Consider the following 19,249-nt stretch of genomic DNA (forward strand, 5'->3'; position numbering starts at 1 on the left):
CGTAAATAAAGCAAAACCAACGTTGCTTGTAAAAAAATGTTGCTTCATCTTCTGTTTTGTTGTGGCATTTTCTGGAACATAAAGTTCATTTCTGTTAGTCGTTGTTTTTTAAGAAAGAAGAAAAAACAGACTGTATAAGAGAGATTTACTGAGTCTTTTCTTGTGTGATCGGTAACCTTTTGTAGTTGGAAACTTCTAAATTACAACGGCTTCAAACTGTCACAACCACTCAAACCACACAGTGTGGCAGATGCACATTAGGGCCTCATGACTCCCAAGTTTGTTAGCTTTACTGTAACTCTCTGTGCTCTCTTTTCCTGGAAGTCCAGCGCCAGGATTCATCTCCTTCGAAATGGCAAGAAAAGTTTGATATATTTTCCTCCTGCTGGTAAGAGCATCACCGAACCAGCATGGACTCCTCCTTTCTCTCTCCTTGCGTCAGTGTTGCACTGATACTGCGCCAGTCGGTTCATATACAGGGTGCAGGAAGTTATTAACAGTAAAAGATCAAAGGCGGCGGACAGGATAAACATTCTTCCCCAGGACCTTACTCCTCCAGGGTATACAGCGCTACTTCCTCTTTTTACAGACCAACTGCGCCCTCCACCACCGCAGCACAGCGCACACATTGTCACCACATGAGGTACTGACCCATGCAACACACAGTCTGTGTGTGTGGGTGTGTGGGACAGAGAGGAAAAAGGTGGGGTGGTGTGTTTATGTGTTGTGTGGGTGCATGCATGACCCCTGAGAGCTGAGGCAACACCGAGGCTGAGTTTAAAGCTTGAAAATTATTATGTTGTTATGTTGTGCAGGCGCACAGAGCAATTGAGAGGCTTAGCTTATGCTAATTTCCCACATGCCCTTCAGTGGTCCACAGCTGTTTCGCTAAAGGACTGCTGCTGGGAGTTGATTATGTGACCCGACCAGCTGCAGGTGTACGAGCAAGGGCAGAAAGTGCAGGAAACTCTGTCTGATGTCAGCAGAGAGAGAGAGAGAAAAAAAAATGAACATTTGATCTCCAGCTTTTGTACTGTGCGAGGATCGACCAGAAAAGATACCCTTTAACGAAACAAACAAAAGCCAAACAAATACATCCCATACAAAAGTCGCACAGTTCTGGCCTGAAACCTGAATCCATGAATCCTCTTGCTTTTAGCTCTGCATATACATGTTTTCAGTATCTTTTTTTTTTAGTGTGGCACAATGTGCACAATCAAAAAAATAACTGCTCCCCTAACGAATCCAGTTTGAACTGCTTGATCAGCTCTCAATGCATTCCTTGTTAAACCTGGATCTTTGCCCTCCTCCCCAACTCGAGGTGAAATATAACCTCCTCTGAGCTCAATGGATGGTAGATCACAGACCCTCAAGATTTTAAAGAGACAATTATCCTCAATTGAAGGCTGTCAGGAAGGGGAAAAAAGGACTTCATAAGTGATGCAGGGGTCTTTCTTTTCATAAAAGGTGGGAGACTAATCTGTTGAGTATGGGGGCTACAGAAGTGACCAGACAATCCTTTAGCTAGACTAAAGACCCTAAAGCTGGTTTGGATAAAGAACAGGACAGTTCTTTGGTGATCAGAAAATGATGCATGTAGAAAGTCTTCAACATACAGTATATATCCATGCGTGAGATTCAGCTGTCTCTCCAGTGGAGCCCTGAAATGTAAAAAAAACAAACAAAATAAACAATTAAATTGTTTGACCTTCTTGCTCCTTTGAAGCTCCAGCCTCACGAACTGAGTTTTTTGTGTTGGGTTCAATAATAACTCCTACAGCCTTTGCTGTGGTAGCCACCAAGCTCTGTGTCCACATTTGGCAGTAAAAATAGAGAAGTCTCTGGATGTGTGGCTTGCTTTCACTGTTTTCACTATTTCTCTTGGCAGGCTGAGGTCCGAGCACATTACCCACAATCTGCATCAAATGCAAAGCTACCAGTCTTAAGTTTTTTCCTAATGATGCAGCAATATTTACAAAAGGTAATTAACATACATTGTTTTTGTGCGTCTTGTCCCTTAGTACGTGACAATAAATATTTCTTTAAACGTCTGCCAGAGAATGGCCTTACGTTCGCATTGGCTACAAATGAGCCTCATTTTAAATGATAACCTCAAAAAATGCACACATGGCCTCTAGTAAAAGACCCACATTTGGCTTCTCTGTCTCCCATTAAAAAACATTTAATCTGATAGAATCATTTGTCTTTGTGTCTGGAGCCCGGCAAGTCCAAGGGCAGCTTCCAGCATCTAATTGGCCAGGAGGATCATTGACATCACAAGAGGTGAAAGGTCAGTCTGGGACAACCTTGGAGATTCTTTGGTGCCAAGTTTTGTTTGAGAGTTGCCAGGTGTGAAACGCTTTCCTTGTTGCTCTTGGGCCGATTTGAACATCTGCTCCACACAACACAGCTAGCGCAGACGAAGGCAGCCATGTCAAAAAGAGCTCACAACTTTCCCATTACTCCCAGTGATCCTGAGAAATCACATATACTGTATTGTATGGAACGGGAAGAAGATTGAGAATGAACATCTTTGTGATGTTGTGTTTTAGCGATGTAAAGTTTGACACATTAGGCATGCTGAAGTCTTTCCGGAAACTAGTTTTTCATGCTTTCGGTGTTAGCGTCTCCTACTTTTAAGGAGCAGCTACAAAACCAACATAATAATTTTTAGATTGTCTTCTATAGCCTCTGTAAGTGTGTGGAAACTGCCAGCAATACTTTGCTAAGAGCGACTTTAATAATCAGAAAGTAGCTGGTTAACATCAACAGTGCTGTCTAAAATTTGTAAACAGGAAGTAACATAAAAAGTTTTGATATAGCTTAGAAAGCCTACATTTTAATGGGCAAACAATATGCAACTTAACAGTGTTTTGTAAATGAGAATGGGCATTTCTTTCATTTTTATTTCATGTAAATGTGTCTTAAGTAAGGTAGTAATTAGGAAACCAGTTTTGCTAACATTATTTTTGGCCCATTAAACCAAGTGCTAATGGTAATTATCATAAATGTTTTTTTTTATTTTAGCTTCACAGCATTGTTTTGATTTAAATATAACTTGCAACATTTCTAAATTATATTATTTTTAAGGAACATTATTGGCTGCCAAGTCACATGTCTTCTACATTCACTTTATTAGTTTCATATTGCTAGAAAGGTCATATTAGCTTTGTCAGCTACCTCAAAATTAGTTGATACAAATTTTCACATTTTCAGAATCACATTGAATTATACGTTTGCACAAAGTCTAAGCAAACTCTGGGCCAAAATTTGCTGGGAGTTTACGTACATATTGGCAAAAACACCTATCACTCTAAAATTATGAAAACTAAATTGAGACAGATTAGAGATGGGTTCCAGATGATTGCAACTACTCGATGACTATTTTGAGAGCAAATTTGTCCTGCAAAATTTTCAAACATGTTCAAACTTCCTGCGATACGAGAGCGAGGCCCTGCGGGTAATTGGGTACCCCTGCAAACTTTTCAAAACATTTTGGAAAGTCCCCTGTGAATTCCATCTGCAATTAGTCCCCATCAGCCATTGGGGTACTGGGTGAAGTGTTTCATTTTGGATACAAAACACAAGTCTGCAAATTCTTTTTAGGATAAAAATAGACATTGTTTACACATATTTCTTGTTTACTCTACATTGGACTGCCTCTGCTCCTGACCCCTAAAATAAACACAACATGGCTTCTTTCCCCAGTGACCCAGAGAGCTGCAGGTGGTCTACATGGACACCTCAGTATGTGTTGTGACCCAGGTTCAAAGGTGAGACCCTCAAATGACGATCTTCCTTGCTGCCTCTAATTGCCCTGTTTATTTTTAGTCCACAGTGGGCCGTGTCAAGCTATTAAAAGAAACATGAACATGAGGCCGTCTGCTAATTACTGTTGGGCCAGGAGACCCTCACTTTCTCTGATTGCTACCACATGCTAACCCAAGGAGGAGTCTCATCTGTCATCTTCACTGTCTCTGTGTGGAGTTTCTGTTTGCAAAGCAACATTGGATGGAAACGTTGTAACAAGGGCATGTTGTTGAAATATCTTCACCGATGCCCAAAATCTGGAAATGTTGGGTCACATCTTCTAAAGTGAATATATAGCTTTATTAAATAAAATTTTCATTGCTTTCCTAATTCCTAGACTCACAGCAAATCTAGTCAGAAGACGTTAACACTACATGGTAGGCTAGAAGACAACAGATGAAGCAGATAGTGCTGGGGAACATCAGAAAATTAGGTTTGAGCATTTAGGGAAACACTAAGTAATTGGCTTGATTTAAGCCTGTTTGTGGTCAGAAGGAAGGTTGAAATAAAGCAGCAGAGGAGGACAGCTCGCTGAAGTTGTGAAGTTTACAAAGGTTTGATTGCAGTAGGAAACTGGGTGTGTGGATTAGCACATTAGTCTGGACAAACACAGTGTATGTCAGTGTCTAGTTTCAGGGTCTGTTAGAGGAGCGGCAAACCTGACAAAAGTTAGAAACATGTTAATAAATGAATGCAAATGAAATAAAAGGCCTAGTGTTCTTTGAAGGAATGTATATTGGTCACTGCATTTCATGTCAGACCTTTAAACTAGGATCATCTTATGATGAGAGATGACTGAGGTGTAGCCGTTCTGGTCAGATTATTAACAAATGTTATGCAAAATGCAATATCACAAGACCCCACAAGATCTGCTAGTGCTTAAAGTATGTGATGAGGATAACTGTCAGCTACTACCACACCAAGTACTGTTGGCTAAGGTCCATTCACTTTGACAGCCATCTAGAATTAGATTGACGCTATTGTAAATGTACATCAAAAACTTTCTGAAAATATCATCTGTTCAGTGGTTTGTGAGATATTTTGCTAACAGACAGATAGTGTTGGCTTCGCCATGAATTCCTGTGCAGGCCCCAATAAATTTTTGATTCAAAATAAAAAAGCATGATAGTTTATTTTAAGACTGAGAAACTGGGAAGAATTTTACATTTTCAATCTAAATTAAAATGGGAAAGAATCATGTGTGCTAATTTGCATTCTTTGTATGAAAAAACTAGCTTTTGATGTTTCTTGCCTTCCCATAGTTCCAGTGTGTGTTTAAGGGAACCGCTTCATGTCAGCTGTTAATCCAGAGCTGTCAGGATGGTGTCTGGATATTGTCAGACACCACAGGCCCACCCGACTCGCCTTACCCTGATGGATTGAGTTTCCTCTGCACCTCGATGCACACAAACCTGCAGCTTCCTGCAGAAATGAATCACCACATGGGTACAAATGGATATTCGCTTGAGAGCAATGCATTATACTATTGTGACTTTTAGGTAGCAATTATGTGTTGTCCTGTTTCCTGAGCAAACAAATGACTTTGAATATATCAAAGGCTGAGCCTCATGGGCAGACCTGTTCTCTTTCTGGTCAACAGCCAAAAAAAATGCCTTCACACGTAAGATGGTATAGATCTGGCAGTTTTAAAACAGATTGATCATGACATTAGATTGATTTGCATGATAAAGATTTAGATTGTGAAGCAGCATATTTGTTTGGAGAGTAAATATATCTTAAAGTTGTAGCTGGAAACATTACAAACCCAATCTCCGTCTGTTCAACGTGAAGTTTAGGCAGTAAACTCCAGTTTAACTTTAGTCAATAAAAACTGACTTGTTAATGTGTGGAAAACATAACAGGTTTAAAACATTTCCTGTCACAATGTTGGTCCACCTAGTGTTAAAAAAATCAGTTTTCTAGTCCAACAGATGATAAATCCTTTCCAAAACATAATAAAGTGGTCTATGTGTTTGATCTATGGGTGTTTCTTTATTGTATTATTTCTTTTATATGTGCAGTGGAAGTATTACAGTGTATGACAAAAGACTGACAAACACTTGGATCTGTACATTCAAATCAAACTGATAGCAGCTAAACAGCAATATGAAAAACAAAATGTGATACAAAGAAACTAAAGAGCGAAGATGCGATAACCTGCAGACAGATGAACGTGTTGCTGCAGCATCTGGCAATAATTTGTAATAATGGCTGCTAACCCTGGATATCTGGACTGAGAAATGTGGATTACTCTTTTTATCTCGGCGTTGGAATTTAAAACTCTGTGCTTTGTGAAAGCTCTCATTGTAGAAAGTTTCTCTTTGTGTTTGGGCTTACAGAGCTAACACCCAGCTGTTGTCAAGATTGAAAAATCTGGACTCCGTCACAAGCTTCTCGAGACACTCTTGCTGTTGTTTGTCTTTCCACCAGAGTGTAACATGGTGTGACTTTTTATAGTTGAGGTAATCCTGAAATGTGCCGTGCACATGCACTCAATTTCTTTCAAACAAAACACATTGTTGGTTAAGTTTTAGTCCTATCTATCTATCTATCTATCTATCTATCTATCTATCTATCTATCTATCTATCTATCTATCTATCTATCTATCTATCTATCTATCTATCTATCTATCTATCTATCTATCTATCTATCTATCTATCTATCTATCTATCTATCTATCTATCTATCTATCTATGTCTGTTTGAAAATGTCTACTTCATTAGACAAAAAGCAAAATAAACAACATAGTAACTTAAATTAACCAAAGTATATTTTTCTGTGTTTGACACCTTTCTCCACAGAAAAAGCAATAATCTTCAGCAACGATTAAACAAAATCAGTTTCTCCTGTTTCATTTAACACCTATAAACAGAACTGGACTAGCTCTTAAAAACAAGGAACAAAATGCGATCATTATCAACCCAATAAGAAGTGTGTCTTTTTAATTCTTTATTTTAAGGGACAGCTGGCAACCCTAATGACCTATCTTTATCTATCTGTTTGAGCTAGTTAGATGCTAGCTATACTTATGTGTATACAGTTTTAAAGCTGTAATAACATTAATGCAAATTTTTTATCATTATAAAACGTTTTTCTTTATGTTTAATTAAATACTATTTGAATGACACAATTTCAGTTTGTCAGCATTAAAATGTCACCTATTTTACACATTAGACAAAAAAAACAGGAAGCCTAATCATTCAACACCGGTACATTTTTAGGCAAAGACTGGAATGTGTGAACATCTTGAGCTCTGGATTTTTACTAGCACTTTATTTCGTTTTAAGTATTTTTCATCTGTAGACTTTAGTGCTATTTTTTGTACTGAGTAGTAATATCAGCTTTCAAATATAGGCTACAATCTATCCATCTACCCAAGTTTGTTGAGAGTTTTGGTAATATTGACTCTACAGGGTGTGGACTGGATGTCATGAAAGCCGTGGGGCTCATGTGATTTTAGGCAGTTGGTGTCCCTCTGTTACCACCCAGACAGTTGCTGTTGGAGCCCCAGGCCACCTGAGGAGCACCTCAGCTCAACAAACACACCTGGAGGTGTGCCCCGTGGTACTTTTCTCCTGGGAGTCTTGCAGGCAGCTGGAATGCTGGTTTTGAGAGACTCTCCAACACCAATACGGAAGTCTAGGGAAACCAAATTTGAAAGCAAAGCTCATAAAATCAGTCACACTTTTTATGTTTGCCTACAGTGTGTTGCCACTGAGGAGGCCCACTGCTAATAAGGCTGCTGTAAGTTATACATAAAGGCGAGCTAGATAATAGAAAACTGCTGTGTTGCTGTTGCATTGGTTTCACATTGTTGAATAACAGCCAAACCAATAGAGCATAAAAAAGCTTACAAGGCTGCTGGATTATAGCATGAAACTCAAGACCTGAGTGTTCCAGACCTGATCTTTTTCCAAAATGTTCTCCAAGTAGAATCAGCAGTTTACTTCATTGGGACACTCCCAGTTCCTCTACCACGTCCTAATCTCCCTGAGAAATCAAGGTGAGACTCTTGGGTAAAAGGGTCACTGCCCCCACAGCATTCCTCACTTGGCAGGGGGGCAAGGGTTGGGTTGAAACAGAGAGGCAGAGTAAAGCATTGAGGTAAGTATGGGCATTGTGTGTTTAGGGGAGGTGACTTAGCTGGGTATGGTCATTTGGCTTTTGTAAATTTTCTGCTGTCATTGTTGGTCAGACTTCATTCAGCATTCCTCTCGGCTCTGCAGTGAGTGTGTAGTGAAGAAACACACCAGCGAGAGGGGGGGAGGTAAGCGACAAAACAAATGGGTTTCTAAATCTTATGGGAAACAATAAAAGGTGTCCCCTTGAGCCAGTTTGGGATTTGTGGACATTAGGGCCTTGAGCAGAAGACAGCATGACAATATAAGCAGATGGGCAAAGAAATGTGTAACCCTTGAAAAGTCACCCTGAAGAAACATTCACTTCACACTGTATTTACCTCTTGAATCAAACATTAAATGGATGTCCCAAACCAAATTAAACTGGAAATTTGTACATTTTCTGTGAAAATACAGTGTGAAGGCTGAGCGCTGTATGACTTTGTTTAAATCTTTTGAAGAAGCTGAAACTGAGCTGTTGAAATTAGGACAAGCAGAAGTTAAAATGAGCAGGGTGAAAGCAGAAACAATCTGAACAAATGCTCTAACAAGCAGAACATAAGCTAAAATGAGCAAGGCAAACAAGCAGAACAGTAGTTAAAAGCTAAAACATGAAAAACAGCAGATAACAACTAAAATGAGCAAAACAGTAGCAAAAATAACAAACAGCAGAATAGTAGCAAAACCTTCAAATTAGCAGAAGCTAAAATCATCAAAACAGTGGCCAAAAGCTAAAACTAGCAAAAGAGTAACTAAAAGCTAAATGGAGCATACAAAGACAAAAATAGAGCCAGTAAGCTGTATTATATATTTTTAAAAAACAGTGTTTGAAAAGAATTGAAGAGATCTAAATGTCTATGGGGAAAATCTTTTGTAAATAAAGCTAAATGCTTTGGAAAGTAATAAAGACACCCAGGCCACAAATTTATCACAGGTCCACACAACCATTCAAACTTACACCTAGTGCCAATTTAGTTATCAGTTAACCCAGTGTGCATGTTTTTGGTCAGTGGAAAGAAACCAGGGTACCCAGAGAAAACCCACGTGTGCACAGGGAGAACATTCAGAACTCCACACAGAAAGGCCCGAAGCAGGACAACCTCTTTGCTGCGAGGCAACAGCTTTAACCACTGCTCTGCTGTGCCACCCAGGGTGGGACTTTGTGTCTTGGTAAACAGGAAAAAGGAGATTTCTACAAAAGCAAAGATGCTTTAGTGACAATCATACAACAAATCATGATCCATTTTCAAATCCAAAACAAGTTAAAAACAAAACAACTGCTCTTCTATTCTGTAGCTGATTTTCAAATCCAACAAACTGAACAGCAGCTATAAACAAAAGTCCCTGAAAGTGTGCTGCTTATTTTAATGATTAAGTGTCACTAGTCACATGTCTCAGATGTGTTCCTGCTGTACTTCAAAGGGGTTTTCAGCTCATCTCAAAGGTGTGGTTTGTCCAAATTCTCAGAAACTCTTTTCCTTCAAACGTGAAAACCACATGTCATCAGCATGCCTGAAGTGACACAGCTAGAAGTAATGCAGTCAAGCTTCGGTCAATTAAACCTTGAACCATCTCTGAGTATTTCTGGGTTTTGCCTCTCGTTCCAGGGCAGATCTTCTCTTACAGCTTTCCCAAAGTCGCAGGCTCGGCTCAGCTCTCTCAGGGTATTTTCGCAGCAGATTACAGGTAAATGGGTTGTTTTAGCCTCAAGCCTAATGTCACTGAAATATGGATGCGTTTGAAGTGCTAGCTCCTCCACAGCCACATCGATTACATATTTGGGTATGAGGAAGGATCAGTCATTCTGCCGGTGTTATCGCTACCTGTTTGTCACGTCTGTTGAAGCTCAGGTAAAATTCCTCAACTCGTCGAAGGTTACTCTCCTTAGGTGAATGCTCCTTCCTCCGGTTCTGTCACTGCCATTTGAAAAAACATAAATAAATCATTGTAGGAGTAGCTGCAATAAAGAACACATGCCAACTAAATTTTACGCATGATTTTTGCTAATTACACTGCAATTATTGCTTCATGACAGAGAAATAACTAGTCAGTTGCCTGTGAATCCCATAGCACTGTGTATTTATCTACTGAGTGCATGCAGATAGTTAATGCCTTTTTTCTTTCTTTTTAAGTGGCATGCTGAGAGTTTCCGTTGTAGAAAAACTACCAGAGCTTCATTCATCAGATAAAAAATCTTTTTTTTTTTCTTTTTGTCAGGAACATACAGTACATAGTTCGTACATTTCACTTGAGGCAAATGTCTATGCAGTTTCCAGGCCGAGATTTTTCAAGACAGCCCCTGGAGAACAGATTATGACTAATGAGGTCCAACTTAATGTGACTGGAGGAGGCAGCTGGCGAGAAACAGGCCTCGGTTTGAGCCTTTATCACGGGATCTCTTCACGGGCCAGACTGAGGGACAAACCCACAGGAAATACATCACAGCTGACGCCAGTCACGTCTGCTTCAAGTGAGCTACACTGACTTATAAGGAAATCTGGAAAAAGAAAAGACATTTGGGCTAAAACGTTAGGTGCTCACTTAAAATAGTTTTTGCACTGCCTAAATCATTTTAGTAAGCTTATCTTCTTCAGTTCATATGTAATCAAGGCATATGAGTTCACGACACCTGTTCCCAGGGCCCCTTTTTGTCTCACATTTGCTTGCATGTATTGGTTTAAAAGAATATTTACAACAAATAACTTGATGTCTACATATATATTTTACATTTCTCATCAGGGGTAGATCAAGGATCTTGTGCAATCATTTAGCACTTGTTAGAGATGACTCTCAGCTACAACTACATTAAAGTACATTTTTCTGCATGTAATGTGTATAGACAAACTGATTTTCCTTCCAGTTCTTCCTGCTGTGAGGTTCGGTCCCCTGTGTACAGTTTTGTTGTCCCCTCCTGCTGTTTTATTGAAACCATCTGATGTCGTAGCTGACAAATAGAAATAAGTAATTGGTAATTGCTGTGTGGCTTTGTGGCCCAGAATCAATTATTATGCCTCCCCAGCATTAAATCCCTGGGTTGGGTTAAACAGAAGTTCCCTGTAGGTAAGTCATCAAGACTAATTAAGACCTGGGGAGCTCCGATGAAGATGTTATTTTGGTGTACCACAACCCCTGTTGGATGTTTTGCCAGCGCAGGTGATGATGTTTACTGAGGTTTTCTTAATGCTGTGCAGAAACCACACCAGGCATCATCTTACACCAAAAGTGGTATAAAATTTGACTTTATGTGATAGTTTATACAGGAATTTTTACAAAAATCCCCACTCTTGTCTTGCATTAGAGCGATGATGAAAGAGCAGCAGGTGTGGGAAGAATCTGGGACCCACCCAGTTTGCTGGAACCCCCACCCCACCCCCATTTCCAGTCTGCCTATAAGCTGTTACCCATTGTGTCCTGGGTGGTGAAGAGGAGCAGAGGAACAGGACAATTATGACATTATAGCTGGGTGGTTGAACAGCATTCCCAGCTGGTAAGAAGCAAGATGGGAGGAATGGGCAAACTGGGAGCGACTGCTCCCACAGGAAAGCAATCCACCACATGAGTGTCTGTCTTCATCAAGCTGGGTTCTGGTGGCTGGATCAGTTCGTCAGAAGCAATCACATCATGTCCTAATAAAATAATACTTTTATTATGAGGTGCTCTATGTTGCTCAGTTTATTTTTATTTTTATTATTGCCTGCTTCAGAAGGCAAAGTGGCGATAATGTTTTTGCCTGTGTGTTTGTACCATTAGCAAAATATCTCTTGAACAACTGGATAGATTTTACTGCGACTTTCAGAAAACAATGACTGGGTGTACATCTACAGCTAATTAAACTTTAGCATTAAAACAATTCAAGATAACTGCCACAGTTACCTAATCTTGAGAAATGCAGTAATGGCTGTAACCAAGTGACTTTTACAGAAAAACAGAGGCATTGTAGCAGCTAAGGATCTTCCCCAATACATTCTCAAAGCACTACACATTTTGCAAAATGTTTGCCTAAAATAAAAATTTTAGCTCTAATAAATGATATTACACAAACAAACACTTTGGCAAGCAGGATAACATCAGGTGAACACATTTTCCATGATTTATGTTTGATGGGGAGGTTTCCACACTTCAACATAAAACCAACAGAATATACATTAATAAAACAGGAACAAAATTCTCACATTTTCTTTTGAAGCACATTTTAAAACACAGATATTCTGAAAATGAAAGTTTATTCTCAAAGATGACCTTTTATTGATTACCATTTCCTATTGTTACTTGTGTTTTATTGTTAGATTTTTATATTCAACAAAGTTATTTTTTTAATTAATAATAATGTATTTAAAATATGACTTGTTGACCAAAAGCTTTGATCAACTCCAAATACAAAAAGGTTATATGCACAAAACTCAAAATGCAGCTTTCTTGGTGAGATATTACATACATACCACAAAGTGTTGTTTTTTTTTTTTCGACAAGCAGTGTAGACATTTAAACGCACAGTTTTTAAAAAACAAATACTTGAAAACATGCAGCTTAGCTGTTCTGTGACAGCACAGTTTTTTTTTCATTTCAGCTGTTGTTGTACCGTATTTCTCACACACACGCACCTAACAGAATGAACAAACCTTTACATAAATTTGTGTTTGCAAGACTAAACCACTAAATATGTCACATAAAAGGCAGGTAAAACCAGATAATCATCAAACAGAGTTGTCTTGTAGGTTCGGCTGCTGTGGGTGTTGGTGCAGCAGTTTAGATTTGGCAACAGTTTGTCTTACTGGGAATTAATTAATTAATATTTTTTTACATATCATATACACTTATACACCTAACACTGATAGTACAGCTCTTTTTATTTATTATATGTATACTTTTTTTTTTTTTTTTACAAAAGAGCACCTGCTAATACAAGGCAGTTAATTCCGTTTGTATTGCCAGCAGCAGTGTGTGTACATGCAGTGTGTTGAGGGCTACACATGTACTCACAAATGAGTTATGTTCAACAAATATTACTTTCTCCAAGGGGACAAACTTGTAAGCCGTTAACTTACACATATTACAGGGAGTGATGGATTACAATTTCTGATCAACACAGCTTCTGTGTATTTTAGCAACCATGAAGGATGGTACAATCTGTTTGTCATATCTCTGTTTATCAACCGTTATCAGTTTCAGCCCTTCCCTGTGAGACATCGTTCTGGGTATTTTACTTCATAATTAAACAAAGGACAGATAGAAACGTTAAGTTGGCAGACTGACTGTCCAGTGATAAGTGCAAAATAACTCTCCAATAATACAATAAATGCTCAATAAATTCCAGGCTTGGCTATCATTTCATTCCTTAGTGCATTATTTAGGTTTATAGGGCCAGTGCAATTTACGCCAGAGAATCACCTGATTTATGTTTTTTTTTTATGTTGTACCGCAAGCTTACTTTGTTCATTCATTTGATTCTTGTTAAAAGTGGAAAATTTCCCATAAAATCAGCAACAAAACAAATAATAAGGACATTTTATTGTTTCAAAAATAAAGAGCAAAGGCCCAGAAATGTAAGTCTCAATAAGTCTTCTGGCCTTTCTCAAGTTCCCAACCACCCACCATCCTATCTATTGCTCTCTTAAGGTGCAAAATTATATCCCAGATGTATTTTAACCCTTCTGAAGCCTTTATAACTGAAGCGAGGAAGAGAAGCCCTTGTAACTTTGGGTCCATTTGACCTGAATGTGACGGGAGGGTAAAGTCAAATCATAATCTCCTCCAAACCCAAAGATATGACTAAATTAAATGCAAAAATGTATTCACTGACTGTACTTACTTTCTCACAATCTTAGTGCTGAGTTCAGCTTTGCTGACTTAGTTGTGTGGTTTTGTGCTTTAAGCAAATACAAAAGTGTTTAGTATTTCAGCTGCAGACATGATACTGTATCCCCTCTGAGCTGCATCCAGGTGTTTGTATCTCTTGCATCATTGCCCTCTCCTCTAAACACGACCACTTTGAAATCAAAGCAGAGGTGTGTTGTTCCCTCTCCACGCTCCACAGGAATGTTACGGGAGAATGACCCTGCGAGAGGCTGTTGCAGCCCCGGGACAAAGTTGAGCCACCTGAGAGGAGTCATTTGACTGTAAAGGTTGAAGAGCCCGATGACTGGACGAGAGGTTATCACATGTCTGAGAAAGAACAGTTGAATCTGAACTGTGCGCCCAGGTTAAGTTTCAACATCAACGATGTCACAAGACCAAAATACTTGTTTTATTACAGAGAAAATTCAGGTTATTTGACTTTGAGTATGCTATGTTAATGTACATATATGTTATGAGTACTATAGAAAGCTGCAGTACAACACCACCCCATGATGATAATTCTGTCTATTACAAATACTGAATTAAAATTGGGTGTTTTAGGGTATAAGAGTTATTCCAATACATAATTTGAGCACTAATAGATTACACAAGATCTTTGTTTCAAAAATTGGCCTGCAAGGCAATAGGCGATAAGCATTGCTTTAAGGAATGCTGGTTTTAACAAACACAACATGCATATTTGTTAGCTTTTTCCATTGCTATAGAATAAATCTTTTTGTGTTTTAGTTGTTGTTGTTTTTTGTTTGTTTGTTTATTGCAGGTGAGATTTGAATGCCCTTGATTTAAAAAAGCTGCGGCAAACCCGATTTTTGCGTGTTTTATCTACTGAACTGTCCTCAAAAACATGTTTTTTATTTTTTTTGTCCAAGTGCACATGAAAACTAATGCAAGGAATAGGAGTATAGTCTTTCCTCAGTCAGCCACAAGAGGAGTGAGTACCATTTATTAAACAATCTCTGGAGAAAATTAAAGACATTTAGATTTTCTGTTGGCAAATCTGATGAGCACCAGTTATTACCGCAAAAACAAACTTTCATCCTAAACATTTTTTTTTGTCAAGTTGTAGCACGGAGTTCATTTTTCAGGGTCAGTGTGTCTGCCCTCTCCCCTGTCCAGTTAATTGATGCAGTAAGTAATAAAGCCCATCCTCCTTTGATCTGATGTCCCACCCAGAGGCTTCTACCCCCTCAACGAGACAATACTCCAATTCATTAGTGGACCTGCCTCTTCAAAGCTGTGGCCACTCTGCACAGGGAAACACTAAACTTAGACCTCAGACAAAAAAAAAAACACCTACTCACCCCCTCCCCTGGGCACAGAGGTGGTGGCTGGATGAGTCCACATAAGTCACGGTAGCCTGCACATATCCCCTCCTCAGCCCTGCAGCACCACACCTTTCCCCCTCAGGTGACAGGAGGATTATTGTGCGCTGGTATTTCTGCATTATCCTGCCCAGGTAGAAGCACGCCCACTGAGTGTGGGAAAACGTTGCTTCGGATATGCTGGAATTTTTGTTGTTGTTGCCTTGTAATCCCTTGTTGTGGCTTCAGATGTGTGACGGGCTGTCCACTCCAAGGCCCATTGACCCACTTGAGTCAAACACAAGTAGTTTGACTTGTCCAGGGAAGCCCATCTGCTGTAACTCTGTTCATATTTATATCTGTAACAAAATGGCCTTGGATGTTGTTATACGGTGACTGTATATGTGAGAAGGGATATTAGTTTCATTTCAGGATTGCCTGCCGTTGAAGGCAAAAGAACTAAAAAGTTCAGTTTGTGTTTGTGTGTGTGTGCATGTGTGTGTGTGTTCTTTGTTTGTTGTATTAGCAAAATAGCTCATGAACCAGAGGTCTGATTTTAATCAAACTTTTAGAAAGTAATTATTTGATGTACAGCTACAACTGATTAACTTTAGGAGTCAACTTCATTCAAGATGGCAGCCACAACAAAGCAACCTTAGCTAACACACAAATGGCTAAAACTCAGACAGTTTTACAGATGTTGAGCTAAAATTTGACGTGGTAGTAGCTGCGACTCATCCTGAACGCATACTCTGAACACAACCCGCTGTAGATGGGTATCCAATCTGAAACCCCCTAAAGTCTATTTAAATATTTTTATAGGCTATAAATGGGTCTGCAGGGTGTTTTATTTTGAAAAGTGACCCCTTCTGTTTGTGCCTCTTTACTGCACTTGATTCAGTCGGAGTTATTACATTTTCTATAAGTAATAATTAAACTTTATGTTATATACATTAATACATTTTGTTATGCATGTGATTATCCACCCCTCCACCCCTTTCACCACTAATATGATGGAAAGTTGCCTTGTTTTAAGCTGATGCCAAACAGGCTATAAACCTATGATTTACAAGGTTTGACCACAACAGCTACAACTCATCATCTGTCATTGTCATCATACGATGATCTTAGTTAAAAACTCTGGCATGAATGGACAATATGCATTCCTTCAAGGATTGCTAGACCTTTTATGTACAGTAGCACTGAAGATTACCATTCTGATTTTTACCATCACTTGATATGCCTTAAAAAGAGGATTGCGCCTTGGGTGGTATAAAGTTGAAAGTGTTGGGGAAAGCCTGCACATCTCAGCATCTCATTTTTCTTCTTCTTCCCCCTCTGCATCCTGCCCTCCCTGACCCTGTTTACCCATGACATGCCAAGTCTGATGTCAGCGCGCCGCACATGGGGTCCCCGAGAGAGTGTACAGTTTCTGTTTTGACACCTGCTGCTAATTACACATGTAAATGATTGATCACCTGAGCCTGAGCAGGACCCAGCAGAGATGGAAGTCTCTGTCACAAGGGACGGCTCTGCGAGGATGTCAAACGTCCAGGACAGTCGCCGGTGCTGAGAACAGTGGAAACAGATACCTGTAATGGCCTAAGAGCTCTGCGCAGCGAGCAGTTTTGGACCGAAGCCTCTCCCTGTTAACGGTCCTTGAGGGACGAGTTGCACAGGTGTGGTGAGATATCTGTGGGTCTTTGTTTGTTCTAATCCCACCCGATTTAAGCCAAGCCTCGCCGCCTGCGACTTTAAGCTGATTTTGTGTCACCTGAGGGCCTGTAGCCACTGAAAGCAGAACCCATCTACTTTTGTGAAATGTGATTTGGCTAATTGATTTTGGAGTGGCCAGTTTAGAGTGCTTGAGGCGGAAATAAAAGCAGAGACTGTGACCAAACTTTGTGTGGAGCAGTGCAGGTGCTGAAATGAACCTGTTGCTGCTTTTACTCGCTGCTCTCTGGTGCATAATTTTAACTGAAAAATAAAGACTTTTGACCTATAATCGTTAAGAAAATAAACAATGAGCCAAAGACAGAAACAGGGTTGTGCTTTTACAGAATGTGGGGGGGACTTCTGTCTGGCAGCAGCTGGTGGTGTGTCTCAGCTTTGACTCAGGTATGGAGCCAATCTGAGGGCCAGGGCGGGGGGTTTTAACCCCAATCTTCTCCTTTCTTGTGTCACAGCCTGGCACACATGGTCCATGCAGCTGCACTTCCCATTGATCTACTGGGATGGCTGGAGATTGGAGGGGAAATGGCATAATTGTCCACACTCTCACTGCTGGAATGCACCTCCTCTGTGAAGAGAATCTCACCCTGGAAAACAAAGCTGCCACTATTTATCCTAAAAATATATAATAAAATGCATCATTGCTTCCTCCGAATCCTGACTCAGCATTCTCACTATTTTTCTGTTTTTTTTTTTATTTTTATTTTTGGTATGTTTTTTTTGCAATCTAACTACTTCAGCATACTTTGTGCTATTTTAGCCATTTTTATATCCAAACGTTCAGCTCATTCAGGAGGTGGGTGCTGTGACTTTTAGTTTTTGTAACTTTTATACTTTTTTAAAACATTCAATTTCTTTTACAAATGTTTTCCCATAGAAATACATAAAAATATTTTTAGTTCCTTCAAAAACATTGTCCTCTTTCAAATCTGCTAGTCTTTTGCTACTTTTAGCTACAACTCTGCTACTTTTAGCTAGTGTTTTTCTATTTTTAGCTGAGGTAGCATTTTGTTACTTTTCTTTTTTAGCTAGCATTTTTGCTTCTTTTTGCTTTTAGCTAGTGTTCTACTTTATTTAGTTTTAGGAACTTAATTTCATCTTTTTTATCAAATTTCAGCAATCATTAATTTCTGTAGTTACTATTTCATTCAATTTTATTTGTTTTTGCACAGCTTTGAAAGAAAAAAGATGTAATCTCCAACAGGAACAATGTTCTATGAGTTTTAATAGTACAATGTTATACAATGTGGACAGAATTCATAAGGATTTGTGAGAAATCTTCCCATACACAACACTGGGATTTTGACAAAACCAATGTGAAAACCTAGCTCTTTAGGGAGCTGTATAGCTCGGGCTATAGAGCTAGAACCATCATTTAAAGTTTAAACAGGTCACTGTAAGTTGGACTTTAGATGTCACATTGTAGTATCTTTAATGATTTTTTACACAATTGCAGTTAAAGTTTTATGATTTTTGGAGATTTTATTTGCAGAATATTCAACTGATTATGCCACACATGAACTTTTCAGCTGTCTAAACTTTCCAAACTCTTCTTACTCCTACAGGTTTTCTTAGTACAGATACTCCTTATACATCAAAATGTTGATTTTTTTTGTCTTCTTTCGCCCAGTGTGTCTTTCACTGCAATAGGATTTATGTTTTTCACTCAAATCCCCCCAGAAGGCAGAGAGTGCACACCCAAGTTTCCATAAACTTCAAAATGATATTTTCAAAACTAGAAGTGACACTTCTTTTAACTTGTCATATTTCCTTCAGAAAACACAGTAGAAACATAAAAATTCCCATGTGTGACCAACAAAGTCCTTTGTTTCTCACGATTCAAGAATTTTTAGGATACAACGCTGACTGTTTGAGGCTTACTTTGATGAGCCACTGGCAGAAGATTTAACATTTCTTTTGAGCCTGGTTCTTTTTATACTACTTATACATTTTAAGCACTGTTTTTTTCTTAGCTTACATTATTTCAAAGCTGATGGTGGAATTTCAGGTAGTATCCTACTTGGCACCCTTCAAAATTTCTACAGAATTTTTTATTTAGACTCTTTTTGTTCAGTGACACTCTGTGACAATAGCTTTCGTCAACCGGAGGCCAAAGAGACAAAGGAAGGGTCATGACTCATGTGGAAGAGGTAAGAGATGAAAGAGTTAAACGCTGAGGCGTATGTATCCTGTCTGACTTTGATCTCCGCCTCAGGTAGCTCTTTCACAGCCATCAATCTTGGCCGGGAACTGATGGGAGGCTGCTCCCTCCGAGAACAGGCCTGCTCAGACTGGGACTGTCTCCACGGCACGACATGTCAGACGAATCCCACAAAAGGCAGCACCAAAATCTCCTTTTCGTTCAACTTGGTCTGATTGTATTCTCCCCTTCCCCATCCCTTTGTTTCAGTCATTTTCAGTTATGAAATGAA

At 39.2% G+C, this 19,249-nt stretch overlaps 1 long non-coding RNA gene across 1 annotated transcript; it reads left to right on the top strand.

Annotated features, from left to right (window-relative positions):
* Nucleotides 1–9,446: 9,446 nt before the first annotated feature.
* LOC119617862 lies at nt 9,447–11,581 on the top strand. The gene is made up of 2 exons (XR_005234281.1): nt 9,447–9,615; nt 11,228–11,581. It is a non-coding gene; the product is annotated as an uncharacterized LOC119617862 (long non-coding RNA).
* The last annotated feature ends 7,668 nt before the right edge of the window (nt 11,582–19,249 follow it).

Source organism: Kryptolebias marmoratus, linkage group LG17, assembly GCF_001649575.2.
Source record: "Kryptolebias marmoratus isolate JLee-2015 linkage group LG17, ASM164957v2, whole genome shotgun sequence".
Taxonomy (NCBI): Eukaryota; Metazoa; Chordata; class Actinopteri; order Cyprinodontiformes; family Rivulidae; genus Kryptolebias; species Kryptolebias marmoratus.